The 12,602-nt window shown below is 38.7% G+C and overlaps 1 long non-coding RNA gene across 1 annotated transcript in view; it reads right to left on the bottom strand.

Moving 5' to 3' along the window:
• Positions 1–12,602, bottom strand: part of LOC149748034 (uncharacterized) — a 72,012-nt gene that overhangs the window by 42,661 nt on the left and 16,749 nt on the right. The window contains exon 1 of the long non-coding RNA XR_016394980.1: positions 1–12,602. This exon is cut by the window's left edge and continues 13,140 nt beyond it; it is cut by the window's right edge and continues 16,749 nt beyond it. This is a non-coding gene — a long non-coding RNA (uncharacterized LOC149748034).

The following is a 12,602-nucleotide window of genomic DNA, read 5'->3' on the forward strand; positions in this document are numbered from 1 at the left end:
AAAAGGAAGCTTGACAGAGACGTGCATTCTCTTCATTAACAAAGGCGTTACTGATCACGAGCTTTTTGGTGCAATATATTTAAAATTGCTCCTTGAAATTAGGTCTGCAAGTTTATTCTCTTCTCTTGGGCTCACAGGTACCCTCTGTGCCCCCTGGAGAGTCTCTTGCTCTGTATCCACATAGCAACAGCCTTGAGCAGCACAGCTGATCTCAGAGCTCATGTTGGCAGGAATATTCTAGAAGGAAGTTAAGTGTCAGAAGGAAAATGAAGTGGATGAGCTCTAAGATCCTGTGCTCTCCACTGGAGCGTTGTTTCCTAAAAATCCATCAGACCACACATTCCACAGTAAAAGTCATCCTACTTTGAAGATTATGAATGTAAATTTGTCTGATTTTAACCAAATTCACATTCTACCATAAAGGACATGAAAATAGCTTTTTACTTTTGATAATCAGAATGATTTTTAGCAATATAACAATGGAAAAAAACTGCAGTGTTTGGGGCTGATTAACTCATGTTCTGGGTATTGTTAAAGGTTTTGTGGTTAAAACTAGATCCCAATACACCTTGACTCTTTGATGAAGAGAAACTGAAAAAAAACTGAGTCTGAACAAGTCCCACCTGGACTGAACTTTTAGCATCCCCAAATGGTGTTATTTATGACATTACTCTGACATTGGGAAATGCATGTGCTGAACACAGTCTCAGGGTCTTAATACACTGCAATGGGTGACAGTGACGTTTCCCTGGGGGAAAAAGAAAATTGATGTGCCCACTGTCAATCATTCCACAAAGAAGTCAATCCTAAAACAAGAAAGGAGGGCTTGGGAGATAATATCACAGTCCCCAAGAACACAGGAAACCTTTCCATATTTTAGATTTGGGACTTACCTTAGCAAACACCGAAGCCTAAATACATTAACAACAGTTCTAGTGACTGGGTAGGGGCTGAGCTGTTCCTGGCTACCAGGAATGAAGCAAGAACCTGCTCACATAAGAAACTCCAAGAACAGGAGAGGCAGTAACTTCAAAATGTTCTATATAGGCTGTACTTCCCTTTCTTTATCCTCAAACTAAATCCTTAAAATGCTCAAAATCCGGGCTTCCCTGGTGGCTCAGTGGCTAAGAATCCACCTGCCAAGGCAGGGGACATGGATTCGAGTCCCGGTCCGGGAAGATCCCACATGCCATGGAGCAACTAAGGCCATGAGCCACAACTACTGAGCCTGTGTGCCACAACTACTGAGCCCGCACACCTAGAGCCCGTGCTCCACAACAAGAGAGGCCACCGCAACGAGAAGCCCGTGCACTGCAACAAAGAGTAGCCCCTGCTCGCTGCAACTAGAGAAAGCCCGTGCACAGCAACAAAGACCCAATGCAGCCAAAGATAAATAAATAAAATAAGTTAATTTTTTAAAAAATGCTCAAAAATCTTAAAATGATGAAATGTACTTCCTGGCCTACGTTTTACTAAGGGAAATTAAGACAAAGAATAGCACTCACAGTTGGAGTGCGATGGTCCAATAGAGTAGTCAAGCTTTTCCCAAGACCAACGGCAATGGCAGCAGTAATCACGGTGGAAGAAAGCTATGCCCACAGAGTGATGCTCTCACAGAGGTAGTGCAGCAGCAAAAACCAGCTGTAGATTCCAGGGCAACCGGCATGTGAGCCGTGATTGTGGCTGCCCTGCCACGAGGGCCTGCAGAGGGCCCCTGCTCCACCAGCAGCACGAACAAGCTGGATGCCTTGTTGAGAATGTTAAGTGAGCATGTGTAATGGTTCACAAGCCAGACCTCACCCAGTGTATCATCATCAGAATACCATCCACAGGCAGTTTTGACCATTATGCAGTTCTCAATAGTTTTTGTTCATATTCACTGTTTAATTTGTATCTATGTTGTATCATCAGCTAAAGACAGACAGCTAAAGAAGACCGATGTTGAAATACAAATTCACAAGGAATATTAAAAAGATATTCCAGGGCTTCCCTGGTGGCACAGTGGTTGAGAGTCTGCCTGCCAATGCAGGGGATACAGGTTCGTGCCCCGGTCCGGGAAGAACCCACATGCCACGGAGCGGCTCGGCCCATGAGCCATGGCCGCTGAGCCTGCGTGTCCGGAGCCTGTGCTCTGCAACAGGAAAGGCCACAACAGTGAGAGGCCCGCGTACCGCAAAAAAAAAAAAAAAAAGATATTCCATATGTTTCCTTCAGATTTCCTTTACCAAATCCACAGGTTGTTAACTGATTAAAATATTTATACAGCACATCAAGGTGTCTCTAGTTCCACAAGAAAAAAAAAGTGGTTCTGAAGAACCTAGGGGCAAGACGGGAATAAAGACACAGACCTACTACAGAATGGACTTGAGGACACAGGGAGTGGGAAGGGTAAGCTGGGATGAAGTGAGAGAGTGGCATGGACATATACACACTACCAAACGTAAAATAGATAGCTAGTGGGAAGCAGCCGCATAGCACAGGGAGATCAGCTCGGTGCTCTGTGACCACCTAGAGGGGTGAGAGAGGGAGGGTGGGTGGGAGACGCAAGAGGGAGGGGATATGGGGATATATGTATACGTATAGCTGATTCACTTTGTTATACAGCAGAAACTAATACAACATTGTAAAGCCATTATACTCCAAGAAAGATGTTAAAAAAATAAAATAAAATAATGATATTCTATACGTTTCCTTAAGATTCTCTTTACCAAATCCACAGGTTGTTAACTGACCAAAATATTTATACAGCACATCAAGGTGTCTCTAGTTACACACACACACACACACACACACACACACACACAAAACTGTTAAAAAAGAAAACAGTTTACCAATAATACGGAGTTGTTGTTTTTTTTATTGCAGTTAAAGATTATCCATAACAAAATGTCTCATTTGAGAACAAAGGCTGGCAAATAGCAACACAGATCCTTTCTCTCAATTCATCTATTAGGAGCAAAATATAATTTTGTAAATAAAACACTTCACAATTTTAAGAGCAAAATACAAGAAGTTCAGTCTTATAAAATAAGCAGTTTTGTTGATGTTGCCACGTAGAGTTAAATTTATATCTTCATTTTAATGTACAATTGGTTCCCAACTAAACGTGATAGATATCATTTTACATTTCTGGCCCCTTAATAATGTGTTCAGTTACATAATTAATTTTTTTTTTTTTTTTTTTTTTGCAGTACGTGGGCCTCTCACTGTTGTGGCCTCTCCCGTTGCGGAGCACAGGCTCCGGACGCGCAGGCTCAGCGGCCATGACTCACGGGTCCAGCCGCTCCGCGGCATGTGGGATCTTCCCGGACCGGGGCACGAACCTGTATCCCCTGCATCGGCAGGCGGACTCTCAACCACTGCGCCACCAGGGAAACCCACATAATTAACTTTTAAGAATTGAATAGCTGGTATTACTTGTTAAATTAGAAAAAGCTTAAATGTATTTTTTTATAACTATTATTAAGATTGTATTTAAACAACCAAAGAGTTTGTCATACAAATTGGAAAAGTTTGAGAATGGTAAGTGCTACTAATAATCACCAGGATAATATATAAAATCTAGGGCTAGGGGCTTCCCTGGTGGCACAGTGGTTGAGAGTCCGCCTGCTGATGCAGGGGACACGGGTTCGTGCCCCAGTCCGGGAAGATCCCACATGCTGTGGAACGGCTAGGCCCGTGAGCCATGGTCACTGAGCCTGCGCATCTGGAGCCTGTGCTCCGCAACGGGAGAGGCCACAAGAGTGAGAGGCCCGCGTACCGCAAAAAAAAAAAAAAAACAAAAAACCTAGGGCTATCCTGAAGAAACCAGGACTTCAAGTAATAATGCTAAGCTTATAATCTGTAATAATATATTAATTTTAAAATTTATATTTATTTATTTATCATATAACACAAAAGATGATGAAATGATTTTTAAAAACCTAACGAAGTTAGTGAGATCATACATTACTATAGAAGGAGTTTATGAGCCAAAAAATGGATATCTAAGGTAGATTCTATTTTAATCCAATCCCTTCATTTCACGAATGAGGGTCCTACACATAAACAGGCTATAAGACATGACCAAGGTATCACAGCTAAACTAGAGGAAACGTTTATGACCCTAAATTATACCTGTTTTCTGGATGATGGATTCTAATTATGGGCAAATCCACAATCTTGCTCCAAAGAGTGAACCAAGGAATTAAAAACCTATTTCAAAAAGTACTCTATAAAATTCTTAACAATGTGAAACAACTAGCCTTTGTAATAAAAAATCATGAAAAATAATATTCTAAGGTTTTAAACCACATTTATTCATAGAAACTCTCCTGCTAATCTCAATGGCAGAAAAGATCACCAAAGGCATCAGAGGTGAGAAGGGAAGGTCTAGTTGGTGACCTGGACAGTTTCTCATCTGGAGACCTATACAGAAAGCAGATTCTAACAGAATAGACAACTGAGGCTGCAAGCTCATCCCCACCCAACCCCTCTTACATGAATGGTCCACTTAAGTAGCAACAGTCGAGCATGAGAAAGTGCACTGAAAGGACTGTAATCTAAATGTAGAAGATCCAAGATCTGGGTGAGCAGCACCAGTCCACAGCAGGGGACAAAAGTCCACCTGATTTGTGGAAACAGTTTGCAACAACTGAGACAGAGGCAAATGCTGTGGCCTTTAGTTGCCAGATTAGACTTTAGTTCTCATTCTGCCTTCCATTTATAGACTCAATCCCTAAGAATTCAGGAAACCCCAGAATCCTTTGGCAATTTCAAGGAGGAGTGCAACGGAGGTCTCAATAAGAAGGCATAGGATATTCTCCTGAAGGGCAGAAGCAGCGTCTTGAGCAATTAATTAAAAAAATAAGGCATGATTATATTTGTACCCCAGGTAGGTGATCAGGTTTATACCAGTTACACAAAAACCATTCTAAAGTGGTATTTTTCATTATCTTAAATTCAAATTTTATGAAATCTAGTGGAAATAGAATGCTAATAGGTAAATATGGACATGGATCAATTATCTGGGTAATTGAATTATTCCTACATAACTCCAGGATATTAGTTGGAAAACTGGAAAAGAAAAAGATGAAAAAAAGAAAAGTTATGTCAGATTAAAGGCAAGAAATGAGTAGAATAATGAAGAAAAGTGAAGTCAGATGAGGAAAGCCAATGAGGGCATCTGATGGGGGAAAGTCCTTCCATTGTTATTTATTTATGGGCCACTTCTTTTTTCCACATTTATTTTGTCTTTACAGTAAACATTTAACATAGCACCTTGAGCTCTCTATAATGATGAACACAAGATTTGAAGACAGAAAACTTGAACTCAAATCCTTACCCCACGCTGAGCACATCACTTAGCATTTTTTGTCCTCGTTTCCCTTTGCTAGAGAGGAGTAAGAAGCACTTACTCACAGGTCTTGTTGAAAGAATAACTAAGATGACCATGTGAGCATACTTGACATATAGAAGACCATCAAATATATATTTGGTGACCTGGACAGTCACCAAATATATATATATATTTTTAATAGATCTTTATTGGAGTATAATTGCTTCACAGTACTGTGTTAGTTTCTGTTGTACAACAAAGTGAATCACCCATATGCAGCCATATGTCCCCATATCCCCTCCCTCTTGAAGGCCATCTAATATATTAATTTTTCCAAGAACATTTAAAATTATCTCAAAGAATACTTGTTAAAAAAGAATATGTAGAAAAATAGGGAAATAATAAAGGAAATATGGAACCTTAGAAAGCCTTGCAGTGAATTAACAAGCCATTTAAAAGGGCTCATTAGCACTTGATAACTTTTGCAGTTGGTAAAGTGCTGTTCTGAAGATTCTATTATTATACAAGTTGCAATTAATGAAATAAGGAATAATGAAAACTCAGTCTATCAGAAAATTGCCAGTTAGCAGGACGAGGATTAAGAATGCAATTCTAGGGCTTCCCTGGTGGCGCAGTGGTTGAGAGTCCACCTGTCGATGCAGGGGACACGGGTTCGTGCCCTGGTTCGGGAAGATCCCACATGCCACGGAGCGGCTGCGCCCGTGAGCCATGGCCGCTGAGCCTGCACGTCCGGAGCCTGTGCTCCGCAACGGGAGAGGCCACAACAGTGAGAGGCCCGCCTACCGCAAAAAAAAAAAAAAAAGAATATAATTGTAATTTGAGAAAAGACATTAATAATTAAAAGGTCAAGATGGTCCACCCCTTAGAAACTCATGTAACAGGAAGTTTATAATTAGCTATACAAGGGGAAAACTTCAGCTTTGAGCATCATGAAAAGTTCTAAAAGAAGGCAGGCCATTTGTTTTTCCTACCTGAAAAGATGCCTACCTCTCTGCTATCTGGTTTGATCATCACCAATACCACCATCAGACATATAATGAATGTTCCAGGCCCCAAGAATAAAAATGTGTAAATTGTCTCTGTGCTAAAATTAAAAATAAAATTTTAAAAAGGACATCTAAGTAGGAATTCAGGACTAGATATAAAAGAATAAACAAGAAAAGCCAAATTTCCCAGGTTATATCAGGGTCATCATTGTTATCATCAGCATCATAGCATTTATTTTATCAACTGTTATAAAATGTAGAGCATTTCTTAAAATTCCTCCTAACAAATTCCAGAAGTCCCCAGAGATTATTTTAAATATGTTTAATATTAGCTTCATAGATACTACTCAGTGTCTGTCACTCTGCTCTAACCCTGTTCCAATAGCTATGGTAACAGCTGCTGGAGAAACCGCAGAATTTAATGAGCACTAGCTAAACAAATGCCAGGAACAATTACAGTGTACCGTGTCCTCCCATTTCAGGTCAGACTCAGGCTAGTTCAGCTCATACTCCAGCTCTCCAACAGACAGAGAAGAGAAAACATTCCTTACTTCTTATAAGACAAAACTATAATTCAAAAGATATATGCATCCCTATGCTCATAGCAGCACTATCCATAATAGCCAAGACATGGAAGTAACCTAAATGTCCATCAACAGATGAATGGATAAAGATGTGGTACATATATACAATGGAATTCTAAGCAGCTCAGCTTGAACTGCTACAACAAAATACCATGGGCTGGGTGACTTCAACAACAGACATTTATTTCTCACTTTTCTGGCAGCTAGGAAGTCTAAGATGGTGCCAGCAGATTTGGTTGTTGGTGAGGGCCTTCTTTCTGACTCGCAAATAGCTGATTTCTTGCTATATCCTCACATGGGAGATGGAGAGAGAGAGAGAGAGAGAGAGAGAGAGAGAGAGAGAGAAACTGCACTCTGATCTCTTTCTCTTCTGAAAAAGCTACTAATTCCGTTGTGGGGGTTCCACCCGTATGATCTCATCTAAACCTAATTACCTCCCAAAGACCCCACCTTCAAATGCCATAACATTGGGAGGTTAGGGCTTCAATATATGAATTTGGTGAGAATAGAAGCATTCAGTCCAAACAGGTCAAATCTGACACATCAGTAACCCTCTAATATGGTAAGGAGTTCAATATCACAAACCCAGTTTTTAAGTATCTCTTTTGATAATTTTGTATCATATTTTCCCACCTTGCTTTGGATCATTGTATATCCATGTCTCCATGCTTTAGGCAAAGCTATTTTAAGATTGTTATACGACATATCTGTTGCAAAGACCTCTTTCCTACAACTGAGAATGGGATTAATGAAGGCAGGGCTAGAGCAATACTGTCCTCAATCCAGGCAAGCAAGGACTTGCCCCAACTCTTGTACTTCAGAGATTTGAAGTACAATTTAAAATGCTATCCTTCCTTATCTGGAGATGTGTGTTAGATTCCATCTCTCTCCTTTCCTAGGCAATCCATAGAATACAATATCCTAGACATTTCCAAAGTCTGAGCTATGCTGAATAGAATAATACAAGGACAACAGGTAGAAGGCTTCAGTTCAATGTAAGGTTTATCCTCTGAGGTGGGCCATGGTCAAGCTTACCAGGCTTCTAGGACTTTTGACATGGCATATCAAAGATAGTGTAATGATTACTGGTGGGAAAGTAAGTTGGTGCAGCCGCTATGGAAAACAATATGGAGGTTCCTCAAAAAACTAAAAATAGAGTTGCGATATGATCCAGCAATCCCACTGCCGGGCATGTATCCAGACAAAACTATAATTCAGGGGCTTCCCTGGTGGCACAGTGGTTGAGAATCTGCCTGCCAATGCAGGGGACACGGGTTCGAGCCCTGGTCTGGGAAGATCCCACATGCCGCAGAACAACTAGGCCCATGAACCACGACAACTGAGCCTGCGTGTCTGGAGCTTGTGCTCCACAACAAGAGAGGCTGCGACAGTGAGAGGCCCGCGCACCGTGATGAAGAGTGGCCCCTACTCGCTGCAACTAGAGAAAGCCCACATGCAGAAACGAAGACCCAAAAATAAATAAATAAATAAAATTACAAAAAAAAACAACAACTATAATTCAAAAGATACATGCACCCCTACATTCATAGCAGCACTGTTCACAATAGCCAAGACATGGAAGTTACCTAAATGTCCGTCAATAGGTGAATGGATAAAGATGTGGTACATATATACAATGAAATACTACTCAGCCATAAAAAAGAACAAAATAATGCCATTTGCAGCAACATGGATGGACCTAGAGATTATCATACTAAGTGAAGTAAGTCAGAAAGACAAATACCATATGATATCACTTATATGTGGAATCTAAAATATGACACAAATGAACTTGTTTATGAAACAGAAACAGACTCATTGATGTTATCTTGTAGCCTTCATTGAGAGCTATACACTTTAAGCTAAATGCAATAAAGTATAATTCACATACACTCTATGTATTTCAGTTCATTCTCTCCACAAGTCCAGCCTTCTGTACACTTAATTCACACTCCAGGTCTTTACTGTTCTGCTACATCATCCATTGGATTACTGTTGAACTCCAATGGGTTACAAACACACACACACGTACACGATGAACAAGGTTTAATTTTTATAGTCAGCACATGATGTACATTTTACCATGACGTAATGAAACTACACATGCGTGAGTATAACTGAACAAATGTTTGACACATAATACGTACCCTAACACATATGATGTATTTTGATATTTGCTATTTTATTTTTAATGCTAATTTTCATAAACTGATTAGTTGATCTAATAATGGGTCTCATCCTGCAGTTTAAATCCATTTTGCTCTACATCCAATTTTCAGATTGTACCCTGGAATCCATTAGTGTACAGTCAATGAAATTCATTACAGAATTATCTGCTTTTCTGGCCTACCACTCAGCTTTTTTCTTTCTTTACAAAAATGTCCCAAGTGAAATAATTGTGCCAAGTATTTTACAGTTTTCTCAATTAATCTCTGAATGCAAAAGGGAAAAATAGGGCTTCCCTGGTGGCGCAGTGGTTGAGAGTCCGCCTGCCGATGCAGGGGATACAGGTTCGTGCCCCGGTCCGGGAAGATCCCACATGCCGCGGAGCGGCTGGACCCGTGAGCCATGGCCGCTGAGCCTGCGCGTCCGGAGCCTGTGCTCCGCAACGGGAGGGGCCGCAACAGTGAGAGGCCTGCGTACCGCGACGAAAAAAAAAAAAAGGGAAGAATATATCCTCACTTTCAAGTAAATTTAAGAGTGAAAGGTTTCTCTAAGAAAGATAAATGTGCACATGCATACACACACACATATACATACAGAGGGATACAATTATAGTGATACAGAGTTTTGTCCTTTTTCACTTAGTATTACAATAAAGGATATTTACCTATTTTGTTAAAATTCCTCAGATGGATAACTTTTCATAATTGCTTACAGTTCATCAAATAGGTATTTCATAAAATAGAAAAGTAATCATTTATTATTAAGGTTATTTCCAGAATATTTAATAAAATATTTTAATAAATTACAAGCCACCAAATGAAAGAAAAAATTATTAAATGTCTACCACAATACTGTATAATACAAAAATTAATCCAAAGCACTTGTATATGCTTATAACCCAAATAATCGTTTAATATGAAGTAAGGTTAGTATCATTAAACATTTCTTATCCAGTTTTCAGGTAAAACAGTTGACAGAAATGTTCAGTACTTTAAAGCTATGATCATATAAAGTGGTTTAGAAAATGTGCAAAGTAATCAGAATCTAGTGAAGTTAATAAAATTTATGAAGTTTTTTACACTAAAAGTTTCTTAATAAAGAAAATTAAGTTTCTCATATAGATAAAAAAAACAATACCTTACTATTAAATGGGGTGGCAAAAATCTAGAAAGACTATAGGTTTAAACACACTGCACGTGAGGTACCTGTGAAAATCTTGTGGTAATATATACATAGACAGTGAGGGTTGTACCTGTTAAGCTCAAAAGAGGTAAAGCGGTCAGACTGCATGTTTAGCAATAAGGCTAAAACCATGACTAGTGAATGAGACCAGGCAAATATAGAATGTGGAATGAAAGGAGAAGACCACAGTCACACAGAAAAAGCAGGATCAGGTCCTTAGTGGCTCCAGCCCACCCTTAATTCCCTTCACTTTAGCTTTAGAGATTTTCCATATGTATTCTTCCTTTAAATCTACATCACACACTTTGTATTCCTAAACATACTGGGAGCTTTTCAAGGATAGATACTTCTTCAATTGTATGTAATGCAGAATTAGATGCTAAAAGAGCTCCAGACTTACATTTGTAGTAACGAGAGTCCATAATTCAGACAACCTTGTACAAGATGTAAACAAGCATTCGCTTTAAGGCACTGGAGACTCAACAAGATAGTAAGTAATTACCAATCCATCATCCAGAAGAAGAGAGAAATCAAGAGATACAAGGTCAGGATTTGGCTCACTTTTCCCCTGGGGCTGCTAAGGGACCAAGAGGCTGAACAGTGTTCTGGACAACATCCCAGGAATAGGTGGACAACAGCTGGACTCCAGGACCTACGTGGGAGTACAGGGAGGTGCTGATCTATTCCACGTACTTTGGGTTAGGACTCTGAAGAGTTGTCCCTTAGGAGTAAGAGTGAACCAAAAGTGGTCCTTCATTGAAACTATAGCCAAGCTTTCAATCCTCTCAGTCCCAGAAATTAAATGGAGGTGATCCCAGATGGCTAGTGTCCAGAGGCCACTGTTGAAGCGAAAGAAATAATCTCTAGAGAAAGACGCTATACTAGGTCTCAATTTCTACAATTTTTAAGTACAATGTCTGTGTTGAAATCAAATACATTCACACATGTGACAGTGCAAGATAAAATAAATGAGAACCAGCAGAAACAACAGGCAATTTAAAAGGCCTACAGGGGCTGCAGATGTTGGTGTCATCAAACACAGACTTTAAAATAACTATGATTACTATAATTAAGGCTATAAAGATACAATTGAGAATTTCAATATAGCTGGAAACCATAAAAAAGGACATGGTACATTCTTAAACACACACAGAAATTCTAGAAATCAAAAATACAGTCAACAACATTAAGAACCCAAGGATGGGTTTAACACAAGCTTAGAAGTAATGAAGAGAGAATTAGTTAAGTGATATATAAATCAGAAGAAACAATTTAGAAAGAAGGACAAAGAGAAAAAAAAGAGGAAAAAATACAGAAGAAAGGTTAAGAGGACTGGAGAATAGAATGAGAAGGTCTAAACTGGGTGTAAATCATAGTCCCAGATAAAGGGGGGGGGAGGAGAATATGGGTCAGAAGTAACATTTGAGCAATGGTAGAAAATAGTCCAAAACTGAATATTCTAAGACACAGATTCAAGAAACCCAAAAAACTCAAGAAGTTTAAATAAAAAGAAATACATGTTTAAGCACTTCTTAGTAAAACTGATTATGGTCAAGAACAAAACAGGAGAGAAAAAACACAAATTACCTTAAAAGGAGCAACAATTACACTGAGTGTTCACTTCTCAAAACAAACAAACAATAAAAAAAAATAAAACCCACAATAAAAGCGAGAGATAATGATATATTTACAGTGCTGAAAGAAAACAAGTGCTAATTTATAATTCTAATGAAGGTGAAATAGAAACATTTTTAGATAAGAATTGAGAGAATTCATTACCAACAGACCAATATTAAAAGAAATATCCAAGAGCATTCTTTAGGTGGAAAAAAATGAAACCAGATGAAATGTAAAAAACAAACAAAAAGAAAATTAGAAGAAGAAATAGCAAATAAAATGGTAAATGTGTGAGTAAATATATTTGAATATTGACTATATAAAATAATAATTAAAACTAACAACACAAGTAGCATTTAGTTGGAAGGGTAAATAGCATTAAAATGCTCTAAGATTATTTTACTTTCCGGAAATAGGTTAAAAGTAACAATTAATATTATACTTTGATAAGTTAAGGATACATGCTGCAACCCCTAGGATAACACTAAAGAGTATGTAAAATGGGAAAACTTTAAAAAGTATTAACCCAAAAGAAAGAGAAAAGAAACGCAGGGCTATTAGGACAAATAGAAATGAACATAATAAAATGGTAGATTTAAATCCAAGTAGATCAGAAATTATATTAAAGATAAATGTTAAATGCTCCAATTAAAAGGTGGCTTATTAGACTGAATTTTTTAATGCTATTGCTATATATAAGAGAGATGTAGACAAAGAATTAAAGGATGA

This window comes from Delphinapterus leucas, chromosome 11, assembly GCF_059928025.1.
Source record: "Delphinapterus leucas isolate spDelLeu-1000000601 "Yukka" chromosome 11, BTC_Dleu_Yukka2, whole genome shotgun sequence".
Taxonomy (NCBI): Eukaryota; Metazoa; Chordata; class Mammalia; order Artiodactyla; family Monodontidae; genus Delphinapterus; species Delphinapterus leucas.